We start from the raw sequence: 15,802 nt of genomic DNA on the forward strand, positions 1-15,802 counted from the left end.
CTCCCCCCGTGCCCTGTCTTTGTTCCAGCTGTGCTTGGAGATGTTATTCAGTGGAGTTTTCCAGCTCTCGGTAACAGGGGGAAAAAAACGAACTCCTGCACAAGCCGAGCTAATGAGCTCTCTCTGGAAATAAAAGCATCCTGAGGACAGCCTAGCCATACAGAACAGCCTGTGCTCTGCAGCTGCTCTGGCCACCGCCTCCGAGCCACGTCCCAGTGCTGGGCATCCTGTGGGGCTGTGACCTCCCATCCTCCGCAGCCCTCACTCATTTCAGGCAGCGGGAAAGCTGAGCTAAGGTTTGTTCCCCCCTGCCATGGCTGTGCACGGCCAGGATGCTGCTTTGGGAGCATCCTTGCTGGATGTGCCCGCTGTCCCAAACGCTGACACAGGGGATGCTCACAGGACTCGGCGAGGGGGGGGACGCACATGGACGCGCTGGCCCCAGGTCCCGGTGCAAAGGGGAGGGGGTGTGTTCCACCCGAGCTGTGATTTTGAGGAAGGGGCTGAAGCCTGACCCACTGCGTGAGCGCCAGCCTCTCTGCATGGTGCACAGGGTGATTTCCCTCTCATCCTTGCAGCTTGTCCCAGCTCTCAAGGTCACACCAGTGACCGGAGCGATACCGCCTGCCTTTGCTGCGCTGCTCTGCTGCGCCCAGCCGTGGTTTGCAGGCTCCCCCTCCTTTCCTCTTCTCATGCTCTACTTTTCCAGGCCTTCCCGCTGCCACCGCTCGGGCAAACTGATGATTGAATTCAGGGAGAGCGGCTCCTTGCTGAAGGCTTAAATACGGTGCTGTTGAACTCCTGGGTGGGAGCAGGGGCAGGAGGATCTCTGCCTTTCCAGGTGAGCACGCAAATCGCTCCCTCTGCCTCCAGCTGCTGCAGTGCCTGGCACACGCCGTGCAGCTGGCGGTGAGGCTGCGCCCTGTCCCCGCAGGCAGCGCCCGCCACGTGCTCCAAGGGACCCACAAGCTTCTGGGCAGCGATGCATGAAATTCACTGCAGGAATGCAGGGGCTGGATGGCAGATGCGGCACTACTGGGAGATGCCTCGAAACCAGCGTGTAGCCAAAGGCAAATGGAGGCAGAGCAAACAGTAGCTTGCACGGGGAGGCTTTAGTAAGGAGAAATAAACGTGAGGCAGCTTGCCGGTGCGGTGCTGGCTTTGGAAAGCTCAGCTCCAGGAAGCTACGAAGCAATGAGGTCGGGACTGGTATTGGTCATCAGACTGGCACCAGGACTGGCCCTCTCCACTTGCACTGACTTTGACTTGAACAGCCTCATTAGTGAGGAAAGCATCCCTGAGATAAGTTACTGCTGCTGTAACAAGTGCAATTATCTCCTTCTGCTGCTATTCTGGCTGTGGGCATTGAAGTTTGTTGCTATTATACCATTTCATTGCAGAGCTCTTGTGCACGGGAGAGTGCTTCCAGGAGAAAGTCAAATTACAGCAAGCCTGTTTTGGGGAAAGAAGCACTCATTATCAGCTTGATCCCGCTCGGTCATCTCATCATGTCAGGATGGCTGTGCCTGGGCATCTGCCTGTCCCCTGCTCACTGCCTGAGCTCCATGCCAGCCATTGGCACCCTGCACTCCCAAGCCCAGCATTACTCAGTGACACATCTCTGGGAGCAGGTAGTGGTGGCAGCGGCTCACTGAAGTGGAAAGATGAGGTCTGAGACTGTAGGAAGTACTTGCTTGACATTTATTTCATCTTCTTATTCAACCTATCAAAGCCCTGAGGTTGAGGCCCTGGCGCTGCTGCCCAGAGCTGTGGGTGCCCCATCCCTGGAGGTGCCCAAGGCCATGGATGGGCCCCGGGCAGCCTGAGCTGACGTGGTCACCCAGCCCACGGCAGTGGGGTTGGAAGTGGGTGGGCTTTAAGGTTCCCTCCATCCAAAGTCATTCTATGGTTCTCCACGAGAGCTGTGAAAAGCTCGCAGAGCGTGAGCAGGGGAAGCTTGCAGCTGAGTGTTGCAATAAGTGATGAGTGAGTGGTTAGGATAAGTCATCTGTCATAAAATCAGCCGGGAAAGATTGCTGCTTTTTAATAAACAAATGGTGAGCAGCATGCCTCGGTTTGAGGCAGGCTTTACTTTCACAGTGATTCATGGATTTTTCCGCAAGGAAAATCACCTTTGCAGGGCTGGCTGGTGCGCGGGCGCCTGCTTGCCTTCATGAGTAATTCCCCCCACAGAAAGCACCAGGGTGTGTGAAAATGATGAACTCCTTCCCGGGCACCACGTGGGGCTTGGAGAGGAAGGGTGTGCTTGGCTGCAGCGCTGGCGCCATGACCACATCCTGCTGGAGAGCCCCATGGAGCGGGAGCGATGCCCAAAGGAGGTGAATGTGCACAGAGCGGAGTTGAGGTCTCCGAGTGAGGCCATCCTGGAGCTTTGTTTGGAGACAGAACTTACTTTGATTTCTTGCTGGGGTTCTATTTATTTATTTATGTGTTGAGTGTTCTCTACACTGGAATGGCGTAGAGATGCTTATTTGACCCAGACTCCGAGTTTCCGTGTGTGGGAAAGGAAAGGCGGCATGACGGTGGGTGTGTGTGCAGGTGGAGCAGCAAAGCCCTCTTTTTGGCTTGTACATCTGGACCTGGGGCGGGCTTGGGGGGCAGGTAGACCTCAAATATCCCTTTCTCATGAAGGACTTTGAGTCAGAGCAGCCAAAGGTTCTCCAGTTTCCCCAAGAAAGCAGGCTGTAGGACACTGGTTCTGCTGCGTAGACTGAGTCCCAAGGAAAGGCCTCCAAAAGCTACCCTATTTCATTTGGGATCCCATTTCAGATGCTTCCTTAGGTGCAGGAGGCTTTTACACCTGCAAGAAATGGCGCTCGCTCTGGATGTAGTGGGCAGGCAGGCCTGGCTGTTTGCATCCAGGCTGCTTTGGGCACCCTCACAAAATTCAGCCCCGGTGCCCGATGGGTTCAGAAATGTCTTCCTAGGAGAGCAGGCTCAGAGTGCAGGCTCCTGCTGGGGCAAGTGGCTGAATGCACAGCCTGGCCCACCGTGTAGTGTGAAGGCCTGGGAGAGCCACCCAACAGTGCCATCAGCCAAGGGGCTGGGCTGATGGTAGTCCCCAACCAAGGCACTTTGCTGTTGGCTCTTGGGTCTGGTGCCCTGTGTGAGGAGGGGTATGGGGTAGACCTCTTGATACTGATATGGTGGATTCACTGTCCCTGGAGGTTTTCAAGAAGCATGTAGATGTGGCACTGAGGGGCATGGTGGTGATGGGCTGGGGTTGGACCTGGTGATCTTAGAGGTCTTTCCCAACCTTAATGACTCGATGATATCCCTTTCTAAATGGCCAACGCTGATGGTGCAGAGTAACCAGGAGCCCTCAGGAGCTGTGTGCCCCCGTGATCCTCTGATCTACAGAGACATATGAGTAGCAGATTTGAGAAGTCAGCCGGGAGGTCATTCCAGCCCCAGGCAGCATCCAGCAGGCCGCCGTGCTCCCTGCTTCAGTAACACAAAGAGGCATCACAGCTCTGCCCAGTCCCCATCCCAGTGGCTGCTCCTTGACACCATCAGGGCTGCCCTTGGCTGGATGTGCTCCTGGACCAGCACACCGCCTCCCTCCCCAACCCTCCCCACTGCAGTGCCCATCACGTATTCACTGCAAGGTCCCTGTACTTCTCTAAGCCCAATATACTTTGAATTACTGCTCATCTATTCCTCTTGACATCCTCATGCTCATAACTAGGGAGCCTGCATTACCCGTTCGCACATCTGTCAAACTGCGTGTTCCTTGGCCATTTCCAGAGATACATAAAATTGCCCATGTTTATGACATTATTGACAACCCACCCAGTCTCCTTCCCCCTCCCCGGGCCCAAATGGCTGCCTTGCTTTATGAGGATTGATATTTGGGCAGTAAATATTTTAGAGCCTCATCTGATGAGTGTGTCTGCGCGGGTGAATACATTTCTGTCTGAGGACAGATGTTGGAGCTATCTTCATTGGGCATGTGAGGCACCGGCTCTCCCTCTCTGCCCTTTGCAGCACCTCTGTCTTTCCTTGGCAGCTCCCCAGTCCTGCTCCTGGGGAGCAAAAGGAGTGGGAAGGGGCACGCCAAGCAGCGTGGTGGGAGCAGCTGGGGTGCCTCAGATGGCAGAGCTCTGCCTTTTGGATAACTCCTCACTTTGTGGTCCTGATTTCTGCAGCTGGGTGGAGCTTTTATGGGCAAGGCGTTGATCTTTCTCCAACCCATGGAGAGCTCCAGTGCCTGCCGTGCTGGGGGAGTAGGTCCAGCCCTTTGGAAAGCAGAGGAAAAGAAGCACAAGGCTTGCTGCGGTTTCCAAGCAATGTGTTTTGACTCTGCTATTCCAGAAAGGCAACTTCTCTCTGAAAGTTTGAAACCACACATGGGTAAACTTCTCTAAAGAGGAAACAATTTGAGAGTGGCGTGGTCTCAATGAGCCAAACCATTTTCTCTTGCTGAGTGAAGCAAAGGAGCCTGATTTCAGCTCCTCCTCAACGTTCGCTCTCTTTTCCTTCCCTCACCAAAGGAAGGCGCTTTGGGGTGCCCTGGTTGCATCCATCAGGGTGCGTCCCGTGCAGGACGAAGGCATGTGAAGGTGATGCAGAGAGGGGGAAGCACTGAGCTGCTCCCTGGCGTTGGTACCTGAGGTCCATCAGCCTCCAGGAAGCCCTTCTGCAGGAGCCGAGCAGTGAGGTGAGGAGTTCAGCGGTGATGAGGGATGCCAACCCAGCCCTGGCCGGTCTGCTCCTTTGTGGCGATAGAGTATCTATTTATTTATGATTTCCGTGGGTGGTGTTTTGGATGATCTACTGAGCTGGAGTGAGATATTTTGAGGCACGGCGAGATATTTTAAAAACATCTCATCACTCTGGAAATATCCATGGTGCGATAGCTGCATATTAGTCATCCCGAAAGGGAGTGATTTCAATGAAAGAAAAAACATTTCATCTTGTCAGAGCATTTTCACTCACTGTCTGCCAGGCAGCTGCTGTCAGTCTTCAGCCTCTGTTGCTGGTTTTACTCCTCTCTGCCTCTGCCCTTTCATTTTTTTTAACAAGAAATAAAAAAAATAAACCCCATAATGGATATCGGTGGATATGAACTCGTCAATTGTCAGCAAGAAAGAGCTTTTCAAAAGATGCTGTAAAACCTCTCTGGATTATTTCCAGGGAGATTAGTCCTCCTGCTGACTAAGCCCATTTGGAAGAGGAGACTCTTCCAGGTGTGTAATGTGCCCACCAAGATGGCAGGAGGGAACCTGCCATCAATTGCCTACCATCGGCGCTACCATTAGGGAGAACGTTCATCACCCTCTGCTGCTCTGTGCTCTGCTTTCCATAGGTCTGTAGATGGGTCTTCCCTCTGCTCTGTGCTCTGCTTTCCATAGGTCCATAGATGGGTTCTCCTTCTGCTCTGTGCTCTGCTTTCCATAGGTCTGTAGATGGGTCTTCCCTCTGCTCTGTGCTCTGCCTTCCATAGGTCTGTAGATGTGTTCTCCCTCTGCTCTGTGCTCTGCCTTCCATAGGTCCATAGATGGGTCCTCCCTCTGGCAGCCAACACGTGCTGGGAAGAGGGATTTGTCTGGGATGCTCTGATCCCATTTGATCATTCCCCATCATCAAGCTAGGGGTAATTACAACGTAGTTACGCTGTAAGCACCATGCACTGCTGCCTTGCGCCATGTAATTGCCATTGCCTTGTGTAACCAGAAGATAACTGCTTAAATAACTGAAAATTATCCCTTTGTGGTTAAATGCTCTGTTGGAATCGGGGTGGAAAATCATTGTGTTTACACGTAGAGTCTTCTCATTTCAATTGCACGGTGGTTCTGCGAGGTGACCACACCGTAAAAACGCATCTTCTTCTTCAGCTGTTGCAGAGGTGGAAGGTGAGGAAAATGCCTTTTCCCTTTAAAGTGCTGAGTGGTGTGGATGTGGAATGTTCCGTTCCCATGGTGCACGTCATAGAATGGCTCAGGTTGGAAAGGACCTTAAAGACCAACCTGTTCCACCCTCCCCATGGGCCGGGTGCCCCCCAGTTCAGGCTGCCCATCCATGGCCGTTGGCACCTCCAGGGATGGGGCACCCACAGCTCTCTGGGCTGTGTCGCCTCTCCAAGTCTCAGAACTGCTTTGAATACGGATGCTTATACTGAAGCCTGTTTCTCAGCTGATTCCGAGCCAGGTTGCCTTAGCTACTGGGTGCTGGCAGAAATGGGTGAGAAAAACACTGAATGGCCTCTCGGGGTGTTTTGGAGAAACCAGTAAAAAGTGACTCAGTGTCTCCCTGCAAGTGCCCCTACCCTTCAGTCACCTTGCTGGGGCTGGGGCCCTATGTCTGCTGCCCTGCTCTGCCCAAGGTGACATCCATCCCAGTGGCTGAGGAGGGCCGGTCCCCATCGAGCCAAGGTTGGTTGTTGGCCAAGGAGGTGGCTGCTCCATCTGGACAAGGCATGCGTTGCATCACGCTGCTGGTGGCGAATGCAACCCCCTCTGTGCCCCCTGCCAGCCTGAGTCAGCACTGCGCTGCTGCTGTCATCGTGCTCTTTCCCTTTTTTAAAGGAAAAAAAAAATAAAAAAATCAGTATTTAAAGTATTTAAGCAGATGGGGAGCCACACAAAATACAGTCGGTGTGCGGATCGTGTTTCATGACTAACAAAATATGCCAGGTAGGCCGTTCCACTTGAGATATTTTCAGGAATATAATCACTTTCACACATCTTCATAAATTTGCCAAAGTGTTAGTTTTCCCCCATATGGATCTAGGAGGATACATACAGCATGTCATGACTGTTGCACAGCATCTTGACTGCCATGCCTTCGTGTTTCCCCCCCTTGGGCTGTATTGCAGTAAGTTTGTCTCCCCGTTGCCCACTTGCTCATTGTAATTAACACAGCAGAGGGGCTTTGGTTCACTCCTCGGAGCCCACCAGAACGGCTGGGTTGGGCTGGGAGATCCCAATGGGCAGCCAGAGGTAGGGAGTGTCACAAGGTTGGATATTAGGAAGAATTTATACTGGCTGGGCATTGGAATGGGCTGCCCAGGGAGGCGGTGGAGTCACCATCCCTGGAGGCGTACAATAAACGTGTCAATGTGGTATTTAGGGACACGGGCAGTGGGTGATACTGGTGGTAGGTGGATGGTTGGACTGGATGATCTTAGAGGTCTTTTCCGACCTTAATGACTCTTTGTAAGGGGCCCCAAGGGCTGCTGCTTCCCCTGGGGTTGAGTGGATGCTCCAGCACAGCACCAGGGGGTAAACAAATGCAAAATATTGTGAATTCGTTCACTCTCAGCGTCGGATTGTGTTCTTTCCTTTTATTTTCTCTTTTGGTATCATGGAAAATTAAATATAAGGACCTGCTTTCTGCATGTTATTGATCTTTCACTCAAAATCTGGGCCCTTTTCCAGGAAAAACGAGCCCTTTTGTGAACAAAGAGACAGGCACCTTCCCAACAAAAGTCAGCTTTCAAATTCAATGTTCTGCGTGTTTGAAATCTCACGTTTCTGATAGGAAAATATGAGTTTCACTCAAATCTGCAGAGAAGTGATGCTGGGGGGGGGGTTGGGGGGTGGAGGGGGAGCCTGCCCTGAGCGAATTGACGGGCGCTTTAATAGCGGATTGCTGAAGGGATTTAAAAGCAAACACAAAGGCAGCCTTGCTGCTGGTTCCTAGCAGCTTGTTGTGAGCCTGCAGCATGTGTCCCTGCTGGCAGTGGCCCTGCTGTCCTCGTCCCCTCGCTGTACAGCTTGCAATGGGGCTCTCCGGGCTCCCACAGGGCCTCGGTGCTTTGCGTTCCCTTCCTTTTAGCATCTTGTTGGTTCAAATGCTCCTTACGCTCCCTGCCTTCTCATACGTTGCCAGTTTGGATGCTGAGCTGGTGCAAACTGGTGCGGCCATTCCTTTCCTCGGTGCACACCCGAGCCTGCTGTGCCACCCCACTGCTCCACACTGTTAGCCGGGCTGAGTCTGACCGGTGCTGTCTCTCAGGTTAAGTCATTAAATCCCTGCAGCTCGTTTATTTGTTCGCACAACACTTGGGAACTGCTTGGGAGGAGACACGTTACGTTGGGCTGCGCTGCTGCATGGATGCTCTGCCGCGGGGCAGGGCTCCCAAGCTGGGCGTGATAAGCACGTGTTCACAGCACACCCCCATAATATTGGCTTTGTGATAGCAGAAGGGTGAGAGGATGAGTGTGGCCCCCGCGGGGCTGTGTCCCCATGGCTGGCTCCAGATTTCCCCACTGGGTTGCACCAAGTGCCCCCAGCACTGGAGCTCTGCTGAGCTGGGGCCGGGGGCTGGAGATGGATGGCATCGAGCAGCGCGCACGCACGGAGCAGACAGCTTGGGCATGTTCCAAAACACTTCCCACGCCCCCGGGCTGAATTGTAAGAAGCCGGGGCATCTGCACGTACAAAATGCTCTGGGAAAAAAAAAAAAAAGGGAAGGGGAAAAAAAAAAATCCCGAAGGCGGCACAGCACCCACAAAGCAGTGTCTGTGTGCGCAGGGGCGTTGGTTTCAAAGGCTGAGCAGCTCCAGGGCTCTTTGCAGAGGGGCAGAGCGCAGGGGAGCAGCACGGTGCTGGCCATCGGCTTGCTACAGGCCCATCCTCTCTCGTGGTGTGGGGAAATGGGAAGAGGAGCCTGAGCTGCCCAGGACCTGTCTGGGTGAGTGTCTCTTCCTGGTGTTCCTCCGGGGCGGTGCAGATTGAAGCAGGGCGTTGTGGGGCTGCGTTATTCCCTGCAGGGTGTAATGGGTTGTGAGGGCTAGTGATGTGTCCTGGGTCCTGGTGGTCAGTCCTTGCTGGGGGGTGTACAGTCGGAGAGGGAAGCATCCAGGGCCCCTTCGGATCCTGGGGGAGCAGCTTGAGACTGCTTCCCCTGCTTGGTGCCTGCTGTCAGCGCTGGGTGTGAATGCAGAGAGCTGAGCTGCACTTGGAGCATCGGCGTGCTCTGCTGTCTTGCTGCCTGTGAGGAGGATGAGGTGCTGAGTGCTGGCATGGTGGGTGCCCCAGCTCTGCCAGCCCTCGTGATCAGCACCCATGGTGTTCACCCTGGGTGACCAGAACCAGGGTGCTGGGGGTGCTCCCCTTGGTTCACCTTGCAATGGGCACCATGCCTGCCATGCCTTGGGGCTCTCCTTTATCCTGTTCAGCAGTCAGCCTGGTATTTTCAGGTGGAAAGGGAGACTGCTTGGGAAGTCTGCCCCAGGGTGAAGAACTTTGCCAGTCCTTTGGCACCAGCAGCAGCAGTGCTCTCCAGGACACCCTCATCCTTCTTGGCCGTGGATGCGTTCCTTGGGGAGGGAAGGGGCATCCTACACTGCCGCTACCCGCCTGCTGCTCAGGAGGAGGAGGAGTGGGCAGTGAGGAAGGCAGAGCGGGATGGGGCGGCCCTGCGTGCCCCGGGGGCCTGGCTCGTTCCCACTAATTAGCAGTGTAACCAGGCATCCAGCAGCCGGGCTCCTGGCAGATAATTACCTTGCTCCGTGCGAGGAAGGGAAGAGAGAGACTGGCTGTCCGCAGGGACTTGAGAGCCCTCCCCATCCTTCAACTCATTTAGGAAAGGCAACTAAGAAAAAAATATATAGATAGATATTTTAACAAAGCTATTTCTGCCAGTCAGGCAGGCCAATTTGTTACCCAAGTGACACACTTGATTTTACCTCCAGGAATGGAAGGTTTTCCCACTTAGTTTTGGTTTCCACTTCCCAGTGTTTGGGGTGTGGGGCTGAGCCGGAGTCCCGTGCCCCCTCTCCCTGTGCCCTGGTCCTTCGGGTGGGCCAGGAGGTCAGAGCCCCCCGTGCAGCCATGTCCCTTTGGAAAGCAGGCAGTAGCTCTTGGTGGGGCCTTATGGAGTGCTGCTTTGTGAGCCTTGCTGAGCTGGCTGTGTGCCTGGGGTGCTGTGCAGCCCATCAGCCCCCAGCACCACGCTTTGAGGGTAGGGATGCTCTCTGTGCCAGCATCCCCCTTCTCCTCCTCATGGCCGTGGGATGCTCTGAGCACCTCACCGTTGCTTCTTACAGTGTGCTCCCTAAATATGGCTGCACTGGGGCCAGGCTGGCTCATGTCCCCTCACTCCCTCTGTGCGTTCATTGCCTGGGTCACATTCTGGGGGTGCTGCTTCATGCACCGGGGGAGTCTTCTGCAATGACAACGGCGTCTGTTATCCCATCCGTGTCCGTCACTCCATCTGCTCTGGGCTGGCTGAGTGATGGAGGGGTTTCTCCGTGCACCACCACCAGCTCTCTGCTCCACAGCGATCCCTCCTTGCCAGCAGGTGCTTTGTCTCCCAGCAGCCGGTCTGCAGAGTGGGAGCAGGGACAAATTGGCACCCGCCACACTCCTGCCTTTTCCTCTCCTTGCCTGCCATCCCCACCTCCCTTCTCTTTCTCTTTAGAGATTCAGGTCATGCCTGGAATTAGGGCTCCCTGGACTGCAGAGGAACAGTGGTTAAACTGCTTACCATCGATTAGGCAAAGTGGTTTGGGGTTGTTTTATTTCCCCCCCCCCCCCCCCCCCAACTCCCCTGCCCACAGGGTGCTGTCAGCGCCCTCTTTAACCCTCCTGAAATGCAGGTCCTCGTGTGCTCCCCTGCATGCTGGGGATCTGGAGGGGGGGGGGGAGGGTCTACCCCTTCTTGGCACCCACAGATTGCCAGCTGTTCCTGCTGCTGAGACCTTGCAGGAAGGCATTGTGCTCAGCCGGCTGCGTTCATCACGCTGCTCCGGCTGGGATCAGGCGCAGATAAGGCGATCAATAAATCCTCCTCTCAGCTGCAATGTGCTGAGAATATTTCGGGGAAGGGCACGGAAGGCACCAGCCCCTGGCCTGAGTGCAAGGCAAGGCTGAGGAAGGGCAGCCGGCCAGCTCAGCTTGCTGCTGCTCTGTGGCACAGCTCCGTACGTGCCAGAGGGGAGAAGAAAGCTGTGCTGCTGTGCCCAGCCCGGGCTGTGCTGCAGAAAGTAGGTCAGGTTGCTGTGCAGTGCCAAGCAGGGTCGTGAGTGCGGCCACCCACCCTGGGAGCAGATGGGAAGCACCCGTGCCACGGGGCTCGGGGACAGCAGGACAGCATCCCCTTGCACTGATGCAAGGCTCCACGTGCTGGATGTCAGCAGTTTTTGGAGCCTTGGGGCTCCCCTGGATGGGGAAGGAGGGGAAGGTTGAGATGAGTAGTCTGGTCGCACAGCTTGGGCTCAGGCCAAGCTCGGGTCAGCCCATCAGCACCTCCAGAAGGCTCCTGAGCTACGTGGAGAGGGGAAAATGAAGAGGTGCTTTCATGGTAGAGGTGTTTTAAGTGCAAATCAGGAGCACTTGGCCAGCAGAGCCAGAGCGCAGCACTTTGCTGTAGCTGCAGGCACCTGTTGTGAGGTGGAAGCAAACTCAGAAATTGCCTTTGCAGCACCGGGTAGGGCAAGGTCTGCCCCAGCGGTGCCAGGGACCGGTGTGCTGCAGGAGCACGGGGCCATCTGCGTGCCACCCCATGCGGCCTCAAAATGCTCGCCCTGTTTCAGCACCTGGGGACGCGCGTAGAGCACCACGGTGATCCCAGTGCCCCCCCAGAGCTGGGGCAGCCCTCCCCTTGTTGCGGCTGGGGGACTGGTGGTGAGGATGCTGCAAGCCAGGCGGGGGATAAATTGAGTGCGTGTATCACGGGCAGGTCTGGGCTGTATTGATTTTCAATGAAAGGCTGTGTCATGAATTTTTCTCTCCCGCTGTATTTGCTGCAAAGGTGCATCTTGACTGCAAGCATTAACCGCTAACTAGAGAGCTCATTTTTTCCCCTTTAGGAGGAGGGGAGGGAGAAAGAGAGGAAAAAAAAAAAAGAAAAGAAAGAAAAAGAAAGCGGGTTTGCACACGCTCCTTTTAAGCACATGATGGATGCAGTGGCTTTGCTAATCCAACAGCAGAGCAGAAGTGGGTACGAGCGGAGGGAAACACGGCGTCCGGCACTGCCACAAGTGATGGCTGTGCGGTGGCATGGGGCTGGGGCCCTCCTCCCTGCTGTCCCCAGAGGGGGTGGGGGAGCCCCAGTGTTCCTCCTTACCACCCCCTCCCCAAGGCCCCTGGGTGAGCCTGAGTCATTGCTGCTCTGAGGCCCATGGGGTGCTGCGGGAGGAGCGGCGCGGGAAGGGTTAACGCCGAGCACAGCCCAGCTGAAGTGGAGCAGTATGCAAATCTACCCACTTTCATAAACTGCTTAATTAGGCGAATGTTAATGAGACGTTAATTACTGTTGTGCCGGCGAATCCCACGGAACGGAGATTATGTTTCTCTTCAAACATCCAGTCTTAATTATAACTTGCACTTAATCCCGCCGCCCTGCCGGGGATGGAGCCGGCTGCTGAGGATGGGCGTCAGCTCCAGGGTCACCCACAGCCCCATCCCCATGTCCGGCCCCACAGCCCCCCAGGGACACGTGCCACTCGTTGTCCTCATGCTGGCGAGGCCTTTGGGTGCTCCTTCCCCACCTCCTGTGCTGGCGTGGATCCCCAGTGCTCCCCACAACGGCTGCTGTGCACGTGTGGGTTTTGTTTAAGCGTGCATCCGAGCCGAGATTGCTGCTACAACAATTGGCCACATCCAGTTTTGACACCTGTCACTTTACAGAAAGCACTCCTTGAAGTACTGCTCATAGAGGAGCAGCAGCCCCGTGCTGCCCGCAGCCGCCTCCACTTGCTGGCTGCAACACGGAATAAAGGGCAGGGGAAGGAGAAAGGAGGCTCTGACTCAGCCACGTGGTTGCATTGGCATTCACACGCAGGGAGCCAAGCACTGGGGTAAATCCATCCCTACACACCGTATATCTCCATTGAGTGGGAAGCTGGGGGATAAATGGATGCTCTTCATACGTTATTATGGCCTGACAGCGACGAGGCAGACAGCGGCGATGCAAAGGTGATTAATGAGAAAGTTTGAGCTAACGAAGTGTAGTCGTCCCTCATTATGGGAAAATGAGTTCCATTTACCACCAGCCATTGGGCTTGTAAAGTTGGGAGCGCTCTCCTCTCTCCTTGTTTGTGCTTTCTAAATGCTGGCTAATTTATTTCCTATTTGCCTCTCACGAGGGCGGGAGGCAGGGAGCAAAGGGCAGCAGCCTGGCCTGCACCATAACAACAAGCCATTCATAAGGGGTGTTCTGGGATGTATTCCCAGTCCTCCCCCTCTGTCTGGTGGACTCCCTAAGTGTGGGTCTGTGGGTTGCTGGGGGCTGGTGCTGGGCGGTCTCTTGGCACAGGGATGGCCGTGGCTCGGTGCCATTCATTGGCTTTAGCCTTGCAGTGCCGGAGGATTTTCTCTGCCAGATTTGGGGCAAGCTGGGCGGGATATCCTCAGCCTGAATTTTGAATTGTCTTATTGAAGCTGTGCCCAGAGGCAAAGGTAAAGGCTGGGTCAGAGTTAGCTCTTCTGCAGCGCTTCTCATGCTGGGATTTATGAGTGATTCCCAGAAAAGCCCAGCTATGGCAAATCCCGTCCTACCAACAGGGCAGAAGGGGATGGGGAGGTGAGGGCAGAGCTGTGCAGAGGGAGCTCAGGTCCGTGTGCATTGCTGCCAGAGCCTGCTGCCTGTGGTCTGAGCACCTGGGCTGGAGTGTGTGTGCATGGAATGTGAGCAGAAGCTGTGAAAAGACAGCAAGAGGCGGTGGTGGGGCCGCTTCCATGGGCTGCCCTTGTTACAGGGAGCCCTGCTTGGTGCTGGCTTCCTTCCTGCGCCCCCTGGGCACCCTGAGTGCTGCAGGGGGTCCGGGCTCAGAAGGGCTGTCACAGCCTCTGGTCCCCCTGCGCAGCGCGTGGGACACGTGGCAGGGCTGCTTCAGAGCACGATGCCTTCCTCCTGCTGCAGAGGGCTGGAAGGGGAACACCGTGACCCAGATAAGCTGCCTCAGGTATGCAGCTCCAGCAGAGATGAATAAAGCAGTGATGGTGCAGTGATGAGCTGGGGGAGAAGCTCCCAGCCAGGGCACCTGGCTTCGGCTGGTAACACCAAGCGGGGGGGAAGGCAGGGTGGGGAGCACAGGGAAGAAGTCCTGGCATGGCAGGGTCTGTGGGAACAGAGCCACTTCCCATTAGCAGCCAGGCTGCTCTGCCTCGCGCTGCACTTACACCAATGTGCACGATAGCAGAATGTGGCCCGGGCTCTCCAGCAGCCGTGGAGACGCGGGAGGCCAGCAGCGGAGTGCTTAAAGGCTAATGAAGATGCACTAGAAAATGATGAGCTCTGCAAGCACTGTTCCTGTGTGCTGGAAATTGGGGTGCCGTGAAGTGCTCGAAGCCCTTACAGCTCTCTCGAGGAGGAGCGATCTGCGTGCCGAGCGGTGCTATTCTTGGAAAGGGCGGCTTCGCTGACTATCATCTGGCTTTGCTGAGCTAGCTGTGCAGGTTGGCGCCAGCAGAAAGCATCTCCTGCTCGGCCGTTGCCAAGCCACCTACTTGGAGTGGGTGAGGACTTGTTTGCTCCTCATCCCAGCTGGGAGAAGTGAGCGTCCCCGTGGGAGGGTGGGAAGAGGGAGCAGCGCAGCGGCAGCTCCCGAGGGATGTCGGAGGCACACACAGCATCACCCCCGGCCCTGGGATTTGGCTTCAGTGGTCGTTGGCCGAGGCAGTAATGCACGCAGATAGAGCTGCTTCCATCTGCTACAGCCCCCCATGCACTCCTCAGCTCCGGACCTCTGCAGTGTGGGCACTGCCCTGTGTTGGAGGTGGGCCCCCAACCCCAACTTGGGTTCCCCGCTGCTTCAGGCGCTTGTGGCTCCCTGGCTTCTGCTGTGCGGGAGCGAGGAGCCCGCTGTATTCCCAGGCAGGGTGGGAAGCACCCTCTGGGCTCAGACGCAGAGCTGTGCTCCTCAGGGGACGGCCCCCACCGCTGCCAGCCCTCCCGCTGCGCCGCGGATTCCCCTCTGTGCCGCTGCGAGCAGAAATCCCCGCTCCCCGCCCCCCCTGCGTCAAGCAATTCCTTTGCGCTGAATTAGGGCTGCTTATTCATCTGTTGCGCAAGGAAGGAGCTGGGGAGCGTCCCTCTAGCGTTTGCTCTCGCTCAGACTCTGCCATAACCTCAGCGTGTCACTCGGCTCCGTCCTGCCCTGCATTGGGTGTCCCCATCCCTGCTGGGTGCTGTCAGCACTCTGCTTGCACGTGCGTCCCCAGCGATGGGCTGAGCGCAGCCGTGCGTGCAAAAATGGAAGCAGGAGCCCTAAGCAAGCGAACGGCGGCAATGAGGGAATGTCTGCGTTGCCTCCTGCTTTCTCTCACTCCTTTCTTTCTCCCCTTTCTGAGCTTAATGCCCTTGCCCAAACACAGCCAGGCCGTGCCCCCCTCTTTGCTCCCGCAGCCAAAAGCCAGCTCTGATCACAGGCGGTGCTGGTGGGCACGGGGGGCTGCTCCCTGCCCAGGGGTTGCGCCAGGCATGGAGGGGTTGTGAGCGCACTGCCCCACTTCTGTGCATTGTGTAAGCAGTGGCAGGGCAGAGAGAGCCTTCCCCAACCCTCCATATTAGCAGGAAAAGGTTAAAAAGTTCAGCCCCCCCCTCCCCAAGGAGGGAATTTTGGGCAGCCCGGGGTGCTCCGGTGGAAGCCACCAGCCAGGCCTGACTTGCTTTTAAAGGTGCATACTTTTTACTCTTGCATTTTTCTCTTTTCTCTCCTTCCATTTTCCATCCCCACACATTTCCTTTTATTCCCCACCCCCCCCCCCCCCCCCCCACCTTCCTCCTCCTTTTCATGAGCTATTTTCAAATGCTGGGAAGGGCGAGATCCGGGGAGAGGAGGAGTAGCTGAAAGAAGAAAAAAAAAAGAGTGGTGAAATTATTTCACAC

The 15,802-nt window shown here is 55.8% G+C and overlaps 1 protein-coding gene across 9 annotated transcripts in view; it reads left to right on the top strand.

Annotated features, from left to right (window-relative positions):
• Positions 1-15,802, top strand: part of LINGO1 (leucine rich repeat and Ig domain containing 1) — a 99,938-nt gene that overhangs the window by 13,233 nt on the left and 70,903 nt on the right. For 2 of the 9 annotated variants that reach the window (XM_046898998.1, XM_046899001.1), the window contains exon 1: positions 628-841. The exons of 5 other annotated variants lie outside the window; for them this stretch is intronic. The gene's annotated coding sequence lies outside the window, so the exon portion shown is untranslated. Of the gene's footprint in view, positions 1-627; positions 842-8,539; positions 8,660-15,802 lie in introns of those variants that run through there. 2 more of the 9 variants (XM_046898997.1, XM_040706284.2) reach the window with 1 other exon arrangement.

The sequence above is a fragment of the Gallus gallus genome, chromosome 10, assembly GCF_016699485.2.
Source record: "Gallus gallus isolate bGalGal1 chromosome 10, bGalGal1.mat.broiler.GRCg7b, whole genome shotgun sequence".
In the NCBI taxonomy this organism is placed as follows: domain Eukaryota; kingdom Metazoa; phylum Chordata; class Aves; order Galliformes; family Phasianidae; genus Gallus; species Gallus gallus.